At 38.8% G+C, this 15,006-nt stretch overlaps 1 protein-coding gene and 1 long non-coding RNA gene across 2 annotated transcripts in view; one reads left to right on the forward strand and one right to left on the reverse strand.

Moving 5' to 3' along the window:
- Positions 1 to 15,006, reverse strand: part of CRYBG1 (crystallin beta-gamma domain containing 1) — a 94,757-nt gene that overhangs the window by 66,500 nt on the left and 13,251 nt on the right. The window lies entirely within an intron of this gene.
- On the forward strand, positions 2,777 to 14,135 carry LOC149919091 (uncharacterized). The gene is made up of 4 exons (XR_016464426.1): positions 2,777 to 2,911; positions 4,320 to 4,498; positions 12,563 to 12,680; positions 13,560 to 14,135. It is a non-coding gene; the product is annotated as an uncharacterized LOC149919091 (long non-coding RNA).

Genomic DNA, 15,006 nt, shown 5'->3' on the forward strand with positions numbered 1-15,006 from the left:
AGTAATCAAACTATGAAATAGAAATTACACCAGGAAGTGCTCTTTTTATGCTACAGACACACACCATAGATCCACTGCTGTTCCTTGTCCATGCCAAAGTCTCTGATAGCGACATAATGATTTCTATTAATTGTCTTAAAATATTATCTTAAAACATTAAGATAATTATTAAAAAGCTTTTTGAAGGGAATTAACCTGAAGACCTAACCACATGAATAAATAATGGTAGGAACAATAAACAAAATTCACAAACAAAAGAAAAGAGAGGATTACCAAACATTTTAAAATAATAATGCTTATTGTAATGGCAAGCTTATAATTTTACAGCCATGGCTTCCCTCATCATCCATCATATTCCCTGATATCCATCTCCAGTCTGCTGTTTTCTATAGCAGTCTTCAGTCTGTATCCTGTAGATGATTCTTGAATAGTAATTCGCATTTTCAATCAACACTTTTACATAGGATGAGATCACGCTTTAGAAGAGCGTGTACAAGCAAGAACAACTTGATTAAAACAGATACATTGTTTGTTTATTCAGGTCCTCTGCCCAGACTCCCCACTCCCATGCCATATCAGCCCTTAAATTTTTCTCTGGAACAAGCAAATACCCATGCAATCAGCAAAGTGCCTGTGCTGAAGAGTTACTCCACAACACAGAAAGGTTCTAAAGGCAGTAATGGTCTTTCCCTCTGCTTGCCCACTGCCAAGGTTCTCTCAACTACAATGGGTCCACCTATGATGTTAAGTAATTTATCACCCTGGTTCACTCCCTGGTTCTGGTCCTCTTGTCAAACATAGTTCACATGAATCACTCTGTGCCTGAGCTCTCTGGAGCAAACCAAAGGCTTCCTTCTAAGGAGGAGCTCAGGAGCAGCTCTGAGGATGGATTGCCCAAGGGGTGGAAGAGCAGGGATGGGGCTATGGCAGCTTTGTCTCCTCCTGCCCTACACCACCCCAGCTATCCTCCTGCCCTCAGACACCCCTTGTGTGCCCACACCACACCCCACAGGAGGCATCATACCTTTGGCATAATGCTATAAGAACACCAGTCTCGCAGGCAGCAAAGCAGCCCTTGCATTACCTCAGATGCTTTGAACTGAAGCCACAAAAATATAATTATGGTGGTAGAGCCACAGGGACATCAGACCCAGGTCAAGTGTTATGCAGCACAACACAGCCAGTTCACTCCAGAGGCGTGTAATCTGGAGAGGTGTGGATGCATACATAAGGATCACTCCCTGAGGCAGATCCTTTAGCAGTGCTGACTGTTTTAAACAAGTTGGATTTTTTTGTTTGTTTGTTTGTTTTTTTATTTGAGGTGTTCTACCTACAGTTTTAATATATTTTGAGCATTACAAACAGCATGTGCTCTGGACTGAAGGGGTTTTTTTCATACAAAGTTACTGCTTCTTATTCCTCATGTCATCTTTTCCGCAAAACCAGTACGTGGACTTCCTCAACAGTCTGTAGCAAGCTCTTCCCACTGCCTCAACATTCCCATTATTGTATCCCTGGTTATAGTTTTTCTCTTCCCCTCCTAATACATTTGTTCAGACTCCAGCTGACTTCAGATCTTATACAAAATGGTTTGTTACACTTGGGTAACTTAGCACCTCTTCCATCCACACAGAGCTGCACGTGGAAAAAAGCTGGAGCACACACACACATCCTGACAGGACACGAGAAGTAGACAGCAGTTGTGTGACTTTTGCTGTGTGACCTACGGGCTGCATGAGTGTGGTTTTTGGGGAAAACTGAGCATCTCCAACCTCTTCTAGCCACTAGGATGGATTAGTGGCCCTGAGATTCTCCTGAGGTGTGACACTGACTGGAGAAGAGCAGGCACCCACACTCCGGTACCTGAACCCTGCCATCTAATGGCCAGATCTCAGATACACAGGCGAATCAAGTTTAAACATTTCTGCCTCCACCTTCATTGATCGTAGAGATTGTTTCTTTCAGTCATCTTAGGTCACATCTTGTCACAGCAGATGTATTCCTACTGGGCTACATAGAATTGTCTTGTCATAGATCTTAATAATAACAGGGTTAGTACCTCACCTAAAAATTCCCTTTGTTATAGTTACTCCATTCTGCCTTAATGTCAGCCTAAATAATTTATTGCTTTGTTTGGTGAATTCACACAATTTAAATATTTGCAGGCTTCAGCTACATCTCTCAATCAGTCATTATTTAGCATAATCTTCCCTTTTGTATAGGAATTCCTGTGCTCTCCTCTGTTTCCTTCTGACAACATGTCTCCGACAAAGACGTGTCTGGAGTTGGACACAATCTCCTGCTTCCAGCCATAACAAAATCCCAAAGAGTAGGTCTGCTGCCTCTTTGCTTTGTTCCACGATACATTTGCACACACAAAGACCACACAGAACTTTTTCTGAGCCACTGCAACACCACAAACTTGTCATACTTGTTGTCTACTGCCAGGCCTATGTGTATTTGTTTTTTCAACCCGACTGCTTTCCCAGTACAATATATTAATTTCAGGTTATTAAATATATTTGTTTGCATTTAGCAGTTTGCTGAAGCTCTGAGCAACTCCTCATGAGATGAAATGATTTCAAGCTTCTGGCTTTCTTGTGCTGCAAACAGCATTCAATTGGAAATACTAAACTCATTAGTCCTTCAAAACATGTTTTCCTGAGTCCTAATACAGATGCGCAGTGTTGCTCTGTAGCCAAATCTCTAATATAGTGAATCCAAGCAGCTGCTCATTTCTTATTCTAAATGATCTTTTTCTATTTTACAGGATAAAAAAAATGCAACTGTTCCAGAAATTATTGCAGCAATTCACTGTGTTTAAAGTTCTCTATCTTCTTCGTCATCTCTATTGACTGGAAATCCAGTGCAGACACTTTAGATTGAGAAGAGCTTCAAGGTTGTCTTTCAGGTAATCTGAAAACATAGTAAATATTGTTTTTAGCCACACCAGTTATTATACAGCTAGTTAAAATCTTCATGAATAGCAGTGTAGAGCTGTACCAGATGTTCATCACTGTTTCACTCCTTTGTCTTCTGATAATCTCAGTGAAGGAATATAATCAATGCATTAAGTTTCATTTTGCATTGTGCTGTATCATAAATCTCTTACAACAATTCTACTTTTTCCTTTTTTTTACATCTCCTATAAGATTATTGTTCTGTATGAATATTGCGATGAGGCAAAGCATCATAAATTTCAGTTTACACCTACCACAATCACCATTTTCAGATTGTACTTCTACTCTTGTTTGCATGGGAAAAAAAAACCAGAGTCTAACAAAAACAACAGAGATAACACCTTGGTTTGCTACAAAATCACTTGAGCATACTGACACAATTTCTAAAATGAAGTTTCAAGAACAGAGCATTTTTTCATTTGATTATTTAGATTATTTGAATTAACTGAAGCTCTTCTTTATTCTAAAATTTGGTGACAATTTAGCAAACTGTCAGCTACTCCTTTTAAAGAAATTGGAACCTCTTTTGTTTATGTGCTGTCCACAAAATGTAAAAAAAAGAGACCAAACAAATTATTTGAAATATTATTTGAAATATTATTGTAAGATGCCCTCCTTTCACTTTTTTCAGTCAGAAAAACTTATCACTGCCATCTGGCCACTGGGTGGCACCTCTGCATATATGTTAGATGTGCCCCAGCAAACCCACGACCTGTGATGACCACTCCATTCATTCCTCAGCCAAGTTTTGACACTACTGCAGCTCTGCATATGCAGCCATGTTTGCAAGATACCTAAAATTTATTACTAAAAATTGACTGTGTAAAATATTACCAATATTTTCAATATTTTCCGTTTCAACTTTTTACTTGCCACTTCTGGGAATATGAAACTACAAAATAATCCCTTGGTTATTTTATCAATATGATTGCTTGAGAATGTGTAAATATTGGGAGCTTTTGAGAATGTCTGACATTTAATTGACAGATGTGACACAGAAAGTATTTAACGATCTTTTCTTGCTGTGTAACGATAAAATATAAATCATGTTTATGACTGGGGGTTGGAAATAGATGATCTTTTAGGCCCCTTTTAACCCAAGCCATGCTGTGATTCTATGTCTGACATTGTAGTAGCATTCAGAGACTCCAACCAAAGTCAAATTGGTGGGCAAGGAACAAATATGCACTACTAACATCCTCAGCCCCATAGACAATTTGGAGCCATGCTGCCTGAGAATATCTTACTGAGTGTAAAACTAATCTTGATATTTATATTCTGGTCTAGCTTTAAAGCATTGTATAAACAATAATCATCACACACACTTGCCTAACAAAGGTAGTATCTCATTTTATACAGTAAGAAGTTCAAAGAACCAGATGAAGCTGTTAGACTGAGGAGATGGAAAGCCAGCATCATTCATTTCTTTAAACACATGATGCTCTTCTTTGTTCACGTTGACTCACCCTGACTCGATGAGCAGAAATATCACATTCCCACATAAGTTTGCTGTCTTCTGTAACTACATCGAGTGAAAGGTTTGTACGATTTCAGGGACATAAAAGTACTTCTGAACACAGACTTGTGCTTTCAACCTGCTCTTTTATGTATTAGCACTTGGTTCAAAGTGATAGCTGGAAAACAAATAGCAAAGCTTGTGCTCTTTCCTCTTTAAAGTTTGTTGTGTGCTCAAGTGCTCAAGTACCTTAGACTAAATCTCTACTTCAAAAAAGTCTGACTTATTTCTAAACACAGTGCCACTCCAGCAGCAAATAGGAAAGACTTTGACTCTTAGAAGAAAAATTTCAGGCCTCAAGAAGGGATGAAGCAGGGATGAGACACCAGAGCAGGCCTCTCAAGTTCCCATGGGCCTGATGCAGGAAAGCCTGCACAGGATGGGTACAGGAGAAGTAAGGAGGGACAACCCAGGTAAATATACCTTAAGACTTGGCCTTGTGGCAGAGCTATGTCCTGTCACACAGCAGTGACCACAGTGCCGAGCTGTGGCTGAGGACTGCAACTTCCAGCAAAATCCATTTCAGCAGGAGATCCCAGAGGATGACCCCCCATAGAGCAGCCCGGTGCTTCAGCTTCAGCTCCCATCTCTCCTGCTCTACTGGATCCCCTGAGCTGCCTCTTAAAGAAGAGCGAGGAGCAGGACAGATGAGCAAGGTGCATGCAGGAAGTTTGGCTGGTGCTGCATAAACTCGCCAATTTATCTGTTCATCAAATTCTTCATAAACCACACCCTGCAGTTACAGCAAAGGAACTCCCCCAAAATGAGCTGATTTCATGAGCTAAATTAGCCCACTGCCTAGAACAAAGGAAGGCAACCAACTAGTATTGTACCAGCTCTTGTACACTCTCATCAATTATGCTAAGCCTAATTGAAACTCAGGCTTTTGGCAGCAAAGCACTGAGCCACCTTTTGCTGAGAAAATAACAGAGCGGTGTACATTCAATGGGGATTTGTGATTACAAATTGCCTTCTTATAGAAATTTATTATGTCGTTTCTGAATATTAACAATCTAAACATCTAGGAAACCTAGAAAACATTTCCTACATACTATAGAAATATATATATATATATATTGAAGTGGCACTGTAAACAGAAGTACCACCACAGACTTGGAAATTTTGTTCTGAAAAGTGGTCATTAAAATTTTACTGATCTTTAAGTAGAAAGGAAGAACAATTTATTACAGTGGTTGACCAACTGTTCTTTGATATCAGGAGTGGAAAGTTGAGTTGAAATGATATATTCAGTAAGAAGTAATATGCAAGTATTAAGTTATACTTAGATAAGTCATCTCATGTAAGATGAGATGTTTCGTTTGCTGTTTCCAAACTAGATAATGGACCATAATTTCAGGTTTCAAGTAATGATAACTTCATTGCATACGATGCTAATCTGCATTTTCTCATTTGCCTAAAAACATGCACCTGCAGAGATTTTAATATAAATTCTAACATTTTACAATTTTGGTTTAAGAAACCACTGATTATACTCATTCAAATTCTCTGCATATTTCTATGTTAACAACTGAGTGAAATCTGAATTGTGATTTAAGGTAATAGAATGACAATACTCAATCAATTTACAGACATGTTCAACAGGCCAGGTCTATGACTCTCACATCTTTGAGCAGTCTTCTAGTTGCACGTGTGCTTAGTTATATGTATGACAACAATTTAAAAATACTTTAACACAGACACAGTTTAAGATCCAGCTTTTTAAAGTCTATTTTCATACTTCCTATGGCTTTATAAATCACAAATCCAACAGAGAAAATAGTTAGGGGAAATCTTAGAAATTGCTAAGCCTATGAACAAGAGAACAGTGAAGAAGGTAAAAAACAATCTGCAAGTAATGTACACATGCTCACAGATGAAGCACGAAAAGCAGTTTTGTTACAAACTCTAGCACAGCACCAAAATGAGATGCTATCGATTGCACAGTACATCCTGTAGCCCTACAAATTACCACCATGTTCCTTCATTCCTATATTTTCAAGAGCAATGAATACAGATTTTAAATTCTTAAAGCTACACATCAAAATAAATACACAGATGTGGATGTGGTCTTTTCATACCTCCACACAAAACAGCCATTCTGCCAGCTTGAACATCATACAGATCTACAATATGAAGTGTTTCTTTGAAGTCTTATTGCCTAACTTACACAGCATGGAGAAGCAAGACTTCATTATTCGAGCTCAGTGCAAGGCAGCCTGCTGGCATCTTAACATTACAGAGTCAGGGATCACAGGCTTTGGCTTCAGAATCTACTTTTCTTCATCTTCTGAAGAATGACAAGTTCCATATGTGTTTTTGCTTCTCTTCAAATCCACTTATCACTCCCTTTTTTACCTCCTCTTTTCCACAACTATACAAAGTCACGTTGCAGGCAAGGAGGAAAGGTAAAAGACAGGATGGAAAGAATGGAAGAGAGAGGAAAATGAGAAATGAGGACAAGCAGATCCTGGGAAAGGAGGTGCAGACGCACTATAGAGAATATATATATATATTTTTTTAACAAGGACACTGTCTGCCCCATTAACACTGTATGAAACGTTGTTATTTAAAATGATGAGCATTTCGTACAATTCAGTACACTTACTGCTGCTTCTACTTTGCTCTTCACCAGTTCTCTCTAAGGTAGCTAAACTACAGCGTCTTCAACTATTGGTTATGGACAGGTCATTCTCCATCACCAGTGCTCATTCATATCAGGGTGCTTAAATACTTCCAGAGCAGGAAACACCTTCAAGTTAATTATGTTAAATGGCTGGGATGGATCCTGCCAAGTGGTCCTGAACAAAGGAAAGCTTGCAGAGACTCCTTGTAATGAATGGCAATAGCATGCTCTTATAATGAGACCACAATATCATGAGATAAATCCTACAAAAGAATCTAAGTTTTTAACTTTGAGGAAGTCAAGGAAAGCTTTTTATTTCTATTTCTTGCACTGATCTGTAGCTACACCTTATAAAAGAACAACGTGTATCTTGCCTCTTAGATTTACCAAACAGAGAGTGAGAACAGAGATGGCAATCTGAACACAAATGCACTACTAAGTGAAAACCAGTTTGATTTGTCCACCTTTATCAATAACTGTCAGCCACACCTACTATTCTAATTCAGTCAAGTCTTTTAGTAATGAAAGCTCTTTCTCCATATGACAACCAAATTTAGATATAGTCTTGCTTATCTTTAACTAAAGATATCATCTATAAAATTATAACACTACTACTGTAATGCTTGAAGCTGAATGAAGAAGAAAAACTTAAGGGGGTGAACTTGCTCTTACTAGCCTGTGGCTATACTGTCACATAATCTTAACGTGCCTACCCAGCCTGATCTGTACCAGCAGCAGTAACTTCTATGGTATTTGCTGAAGGAAGTAATTTTTCTGTCTCAGTGTCACATTTCTGTCACCATTAAATAAATTATTTGGCATGGTGCTAAGTGACAAACTGCACTGTTCGAGCCTGCATACTATCTCAGTGATTCTGATGCTTTACATACTTTCAGTGTATGAACTCCTCATGTTTGGAGTCTTGACAAGATTAAGTATCCATTTAAAAACAAACAAACAAACAAAAGCATCGCATGACAGTGTTTTGGATGTTCCTTTGGAAGAAAAAGGTTTTATACCATCAAGCCTAGGTGGCTCAGTTTGGATCCAGGTCTTACACTGCACGAGATGACTAAATGAGAGTGGGCTACAAAGAATAATTAAGTAAACATCTCAAATAACATCAAATAATTGTACAATGATTTCAGTCACATTTGAATTTTAAAATAGTTCACACATTAAACTTTATCCTAAAGCATCACTTGGAACAAATGTATTATGAGTCTTGGACTTTATACATGAATTACAAGTCATCCTGGAGCCAGTTCAAAGACTGATTATGTCACTTAGGATGTCCTATTTACAACAGCTTACTATAGAGTCATCTGCCATCAGCTCTGTAGTTACCTGCTAAAACCTTCTATTTTAATTTCTATATTTGCCTACTTTCAACCCTCTAAGGTCTAGAACCAGTTTAACAAGGTTTAACAATAATCTTGTCATTTGTGACACAGCTGGGTCAACTTCTTCATGAGGGATAAAGAAATTACTAACTCCCACACACGAATCCTTGGGATTTGGGGAAAAACTTTTTTATTACTGGGTTTTATATATCCTGATGATCTTTCGAAACGTAAGGTAAAAAAAAACCTCCTTTCACAAAAGACACAACTGAAGGAGACAGAGATTTCTTTGTAAAACCCTAAGTAATCCATGCCCAAAAGAGAATGGTAAACAAGTAAAGTAATCAGCGTGGTTACTATATGAGAGATATATGAGAGAAAAGAAAGCAAGCACTCAAGTTTTTGTCATATTAAGTACACAGTGAAACAAATGACAGTTTCACAGTCTTTGGACTCAGCCTCCAAACTCAGACCTTCGAGCGCTCTGAAAGCCTGCTCCAGGCTTCTGCGTACAATAACTGTATGTATGAAAACACACTTAACCTGGCAGCAGACCTTTCAAGCTGCAAATTTTCTCCTTGCAAAGATACAGACCTCGAAATCTCTGCCAAGAGATATTCATTGTCAATTACGCAGAACTGTATTTATTTCTATCTTCATATGAGATTACACTCACTTCAAAGAAAACAAGCATCAGCAAGAGGAGGCAGCTGAGGGTGAGAAACAATTGCTAAATATTGAAGTTTATTCTCTGGATAAAGAGTTTGCTTTACTAATTCAAATGCTGTATATTGCTAAATTATAGATGTAAATATAAAATGACATGGTTTTGTTGGAGTATCATAAACAAATGACTTTACTAAAAGACCTGATCTGTATTCTACTTCCATCAAAAGCCAGCACTGTAAAACTGTTAATTACAAATCTTTCTCATAAAAGAAACAAACAAAACATATCATTTTCTATTAATGCTTCCATTAATTAATGGGAATAAAACAGCAGCTAGAGAAAGAAGAGCACTTTGAGGTGTTGGTTTCACTAATTAAAGCTAGTTCAACATCATTTTTGTAACACAGTCTCACTAATAAACACGTGCAATGACATTTTTAGGGCCTTCAAAACAGCAGTGGATGGACCTGGAAGATCCTACCATTCCCAAGGAATGGTCCCTGGAGTAAGGTCCAGTTGTACAAAGTCACTTGCACAAGCAAATCTAATATCCTCTCCCTTAAAGATGTGTCACAAGCTAATGAAAACAGGGGCAACACTAATCAAATGCTACGGATTTCAGCACAAAAATCAAGAACTAGCAATGTTCATTTGACATGCTTATCTCACTATGAAACTAACTCCTTCATTGAAAAATTGATTCACATAGGACCATATAATCAAAGCATTATCCCAAATCATTCTTATCCTCCCAGTACTGATGTTTCATCAGCAGTCACATACTATTTCAAAGTGCAATGTCTGAATCCTAAAATAAAAGGTATAGCCAAGATGTAGTCAAATACTTGTATGTGTTAACTGGCGTAATATAAATCAATAGAAGCAGTTAGTGTCAGTGATAGAGAAGAAAAGATGGCAGACCTCAACTGACAGATAAATGCAGGAAGAAAAGGGGCAAAACAAACTGATTATGTTACTTGTGTTGTTGTTAGCTTAATTCTCTGTCCTCAATCATTCTTTTTTAAGGCTTTACTAGACAAATATTCAAGAGCTGGCTCAAAGAATAGTTTTGCTGTAGAAACCTTAGTAGACACTTAGAAAACCACTTCTCTTAAAAGCCTCTGCTTGTATCTCATGGAAGCCACACAGGTCTCATTAAGGAGAAGTTTCAGTCCACCTCTCTTTCATAAAGCATGCACAGCAGTAGATCTGTGCCTCACTCTGTACACAAGTACATGGGCACAAACAAATGCCCTGCAAAGCCTGACCAGACTGAACCATAGACCACAACAACAGAAGATGCAATATGACAGAATGGTTTTGCTTTCCAGCTAACTTTTGAAACTGCAACCACCCCTCCTCCCCAACCCTCACCTGCATTATTAAATTGTAATTTGGTCAAGATTAAAGGACAGTGGAACGGCATAAAAGAAAGGGTGGAAAGCTAACCAAAATAAGCACATTGGTAAAGGGACTTAGGGAGACAAGAAGATTACTGAGCAGATGAAAATAAAGACACTGTTCCAGGCATATGAGACATACAGAAATCAGAGAAGAAGTAGTAAAACACTTTGGAATGTATAAGAGCTGAAAAACATACTTTAAGAGAGGAATAATAAAAGAGGCTGAGGACTTTTTCAACAGTAAATAGAAGTCTCTTCAAACAATGTATTTCTTACTCCTGGAGGATATTTCCTGTAGTTGTTCAATCTTTTGCAATTTGTTACTCTATTGCATATGTGCTGTGTAGGCACCATATAAAAATTCCGACCCAAATATTAGTCAGTGCAGCGTAATCCTGTATTTAAGACAAAAAAAAAAAAAAAAAAAAAAAAAAAAAATCAGAGGGTATAAGAAGTAAAATCTATCATCATTTGCACTGCAGCTATGCTGAGAATCTCACTGCGGGAGGTCCCGTCCCAGAAAGTAGGTATATCCAGTAATTGGGAAGGGAGGTGACATAATGATGCTGAAACATCTGCAATTATCTTAATGCTTTCAGAATAGCAGCTGCTTTATCAGATTTATCACCACCACGACCCAGCATTTGACAGGGAAGATTGTGGCATTAACACCAGGTAACTGCAGGTGTGAACATCAAAGCCAATTGACAGGATGTGAGCAAGCTCCTGGGATTAATCCAAGTTACACAGAACACGTGTGCTTCTCCAGTCTTTCGAATCAAGATCAACAAGGCAATGTTGACAGTCATCCATTTCTAGTAACCTCCATGGTAACAGATGTGTTGATTGTACAGCTCCATTACTAGCTACATAACGATGCAGGATGGCAGGGGATGTCACGTTATGATAAGATAGGTACAATATTTTGTTTGGACCTGGATTTGTATTCATGTTTACATGCATTAACAATTACAAACATGTAAGGGCATACTAAATCTTAAAAAAAAATAAAAATTAAAATTAAAAACAACCAAGCATTATAGGCTCTACAAGGAACAAAGGAAAATAAGACAAGAAAAATACAATGGAAGTGAAATACTAAGTGAGTAAAACTGCATTACATTAAAGCATTACAAAGTGTAAATTTATTTTGTAAATAAAGAGAAGAAACATCTCCACTAGATAATTATGCAGAAGAGGAAATACCAGGCAAAAAGTAGTCTTTCCTGTCTTTACTATGCAATCTTATTAAGCTCTGAATTTAGGATTTATTTTTACTTATTGTAAGTTTACTAACTAGAAATGTTTTAATTTGTAAAAATTATTCAGGACTTTTCTAAAACTATACAGCATTTGACATCATGTGCACCCCAGACTGTTCATTTCCAGAGCTCTCAAAAGACAATATCATATATTCTTCCTTAAAAACAAAAAACAAAAAACAAATCCATAAATAATTGTGCACTTCCTTCATTAAAAATCCTGTGTTTCTTTGGTAACTGGAGTTATTTCACAGAGACCTTTCTGATCTTCAGGTAACATCTATTCTATTTTTCTCAGTCTTCTGAGCTACACACGTGCATAAATCTTACCGTACATCTAATTACTGGTATTCCCACCATCCTTTCATCCCAGTCATACCTTTAGTTAAGACAATCTACAAACTAATATAATAAATAGAGAAGAGGACAAACGTCACCAACTACGGATAAGTACCTAAGAATGTCCTTGGTCTGACCGAGTCAGTGAGCAGGCTGGGGTGGGCAAGAGGTTGGAAGCTCACCAAAGGGACAATCCGTGCCATGGAATGTCATGCTCAGCAATAAAAACTGTGTGTATGTGTGGTGGGGAGAAGTTGTTCCAAAGTAACCTTTGCTCAGAAACTGGTTGGGCACCTGTCCGCTGGTGGACGTTGATGGGTAATTGATTGTGCATTACTTGATGAATGTTTTTTTTTCCTTTGCCTTTGCTGATTAAACCACCTTTATTTTGAATGAGTTTTTTTTCTCTCTATTGCTCTTCCTATTCTCTCCTATAACCTGCTGTAGGAGTAAGTGAGTGAGCAGCTGACGGATGCTTCATTACTGGCGAGAGACAACCCGACACAGACTGAAATCACTCTCATGGAAGTATGATTAGGATCCCTTCACAATGATCCGTCCTCAGGTGAGTTAATGTATTCACAGACCTGTTTGTGAAATGTGTATTATTTTTTTGGCTACTGTGCACATACTTGCATTGATCCAGTTGGAATTCACTGTCCCATCTTGTTTCACTGTTTCTTTCACTTAATGAAATAATGTTCTTTTCATTCAATTCTCAGTGACTTTTCTACATAGCAAAAAAAAAGAAACTACCTGATTTAAATCAGTACTGGCCATAAACGTGGTCCAGTTTAAGTGTATGCACCATAACTATTCAGCTCTGATGAGCTTTTTGTAGCAGTACCTGTGTACTTGATGTTCTCCAAGTGTAGCTTAGTGTTCTTTGCACCAATATCATAAAGGGCAGAGCATGCCCCAAATTTCAGTTTCATCACAAGTACGCAAGCTCAGGTTGCTTTACCTGTAGAAAGAGTGGCTGTAAAAGGTGTCCATGGACAACATGTCTTCAGGAGAGCTAAGTAACAAACGCTAAAAAAATTCCTTTCCTCTATTTGTGATAGTCCATAGGTATGCACATGAGTAATTACCAGGAAATAAACAGTCAACTCAGAGGTGGGAAGTAGCAGAGAGACTTAAATGATTGTTTTGCTGAATACATTATCAAATCTGGATGCCCTGAGAAACCATATAGTGTTTTATGAATGCAAAACTGCAAAACTGTCCTTTGTAACTCTTAAAGAAGATACATACAGATTTTGAGCATGCTGGAGGCACTACTTCTGGGGCTCTGGAAGCCTTGGTGAATGTGACGCATTATTCAGAGGTCATTTGTTCCCAAGGCTGTTTGCTGAACTTCCAACCAACACTGGCTGGCTCTTTGATGTGGTGGCGTGTTGCAGCTGTCTTAAACATCAGCTCCCTGAAATCTTCTCATTTGCAGGGCACTCATCCAGAGAACCACTTCATCATGAGAGGATGAAGTGGGAACAAGATCTCTAACACCTGTCTATCATTGAATTACACCTTCTTGTCCCAGGACTGCTCCTGGGAGATACAGGCCTGAAGGGACCTTCACTGGGCCATTCTCAATACCACAGATGTCCTGCATCCCTACGCTACACCAGAAATAATCTTTTCCTTCCAGGAACCACTCACTTTGGTAAAGATAGAGAATATTTACAGCTAGATTTGAAAACCGAAAGTTATGAAGGGGACTACAGCACCTGTCCAGAAATGAAACTCTAATCTCCATAAAGTCATAGAATGGTTTGGGTTGGAAGACCATCTGGTTGCAACCGTTCCAACCCCTGCCACAGACAAGGGGCATCTTCTGCCAGATCAGGATGCCCAGGGTCCATCCAACCTGGCCTTGAACACTTCAAGCATGGACCATCCACAGCTTCTCTGGGCAACCTGTTCTAGTGCCTCGCCACCCTGTGAGTAAAGAATTTCTTCCTTTTACCTAATCCAAACCTACCCTTTTTTAGTTTAAACTATCACCCTTTGTCCTGTTACTATACTCCTTGATAAAGAGTCTCTCCCCATCTTTCCCGTGGGAAAAGTACCTCAAAGTACTGAAAAGCTGCAATGAGGTCTCTCCAGAGCCTTCTCCAGGCTAAAAAACTGCAGCACACTCAGCTCTCCTCATAGGAGAGGTGCTCGAGCCCTCCAACCTTCCTGAAGGAACTCAGAAGGTAGATTCCCATTCGGGAGGCTCTTCTGAGCCTGTTTTTCCATTACTAACAGGAATGATCTGATTTGATTTACAAGATCTACTTGAACTACGTCAGATACAAGGTGTCATGGCTAATTATAAAAGCTTAGGGAAACAGGATGAGAAGCAGAATTGCTACCTATCACATGCTTCTAGATTCTCACAAATGGTGAGGAGTCATAGAAATGGGGAACACCCTTCCGCCACAGTGATGGCCTCTGTGTTAAAGGCAGCAGGGACAGCATGGAAACTGAATGTTCTCAGCAAAAGCAGTTTCAAATTCTCGGATCATTAGTCAGTGCTCCCCACTGCTCAGATGCCTTGAAGTAACTTGGGTTCTTGGTCAAATACACCACGCACCCCAGGTTGTTCCAGCACTCGTACAGGTAACAAGGATCACATAACAAAATGCCACAGTCAGAGTCAGTGTCTGAACTGTTTCCTTATTGTCATTTGTTGGTGATTGAGACAAGCAGAGGGCACTCGCAGCGCCACAGCACCTCTTCCTCACCAGGTACTTTGGAAGCAGGTCACCAACACCAGAAGCTGCATGAGCACCATTGGAAAATATTCAGTTAAAGTTCTGGGAGGTGCTCACTATGTTAGATGCCCTGATCACTACCTACATTGTTTGTGTGTCCTTCTTCAGCTATGTGAAATCCCTTGCAAGGAA

The sequence above is a fragment of the Phasianus colchicus genome, chromosome 2, assembly GCF_987193195.1.
Source record: "Phasianus colchicus chromosome 2, bPhaCol1.hap1.1, whole genome shotgun sequence".
Taxonomy (NCBI): domain Eukaryota; kingdom Metazoa; phylum Chordata; class Aves; order Galliformes; family Phasianidae; genus Phasianus; species Phasianus colchicus.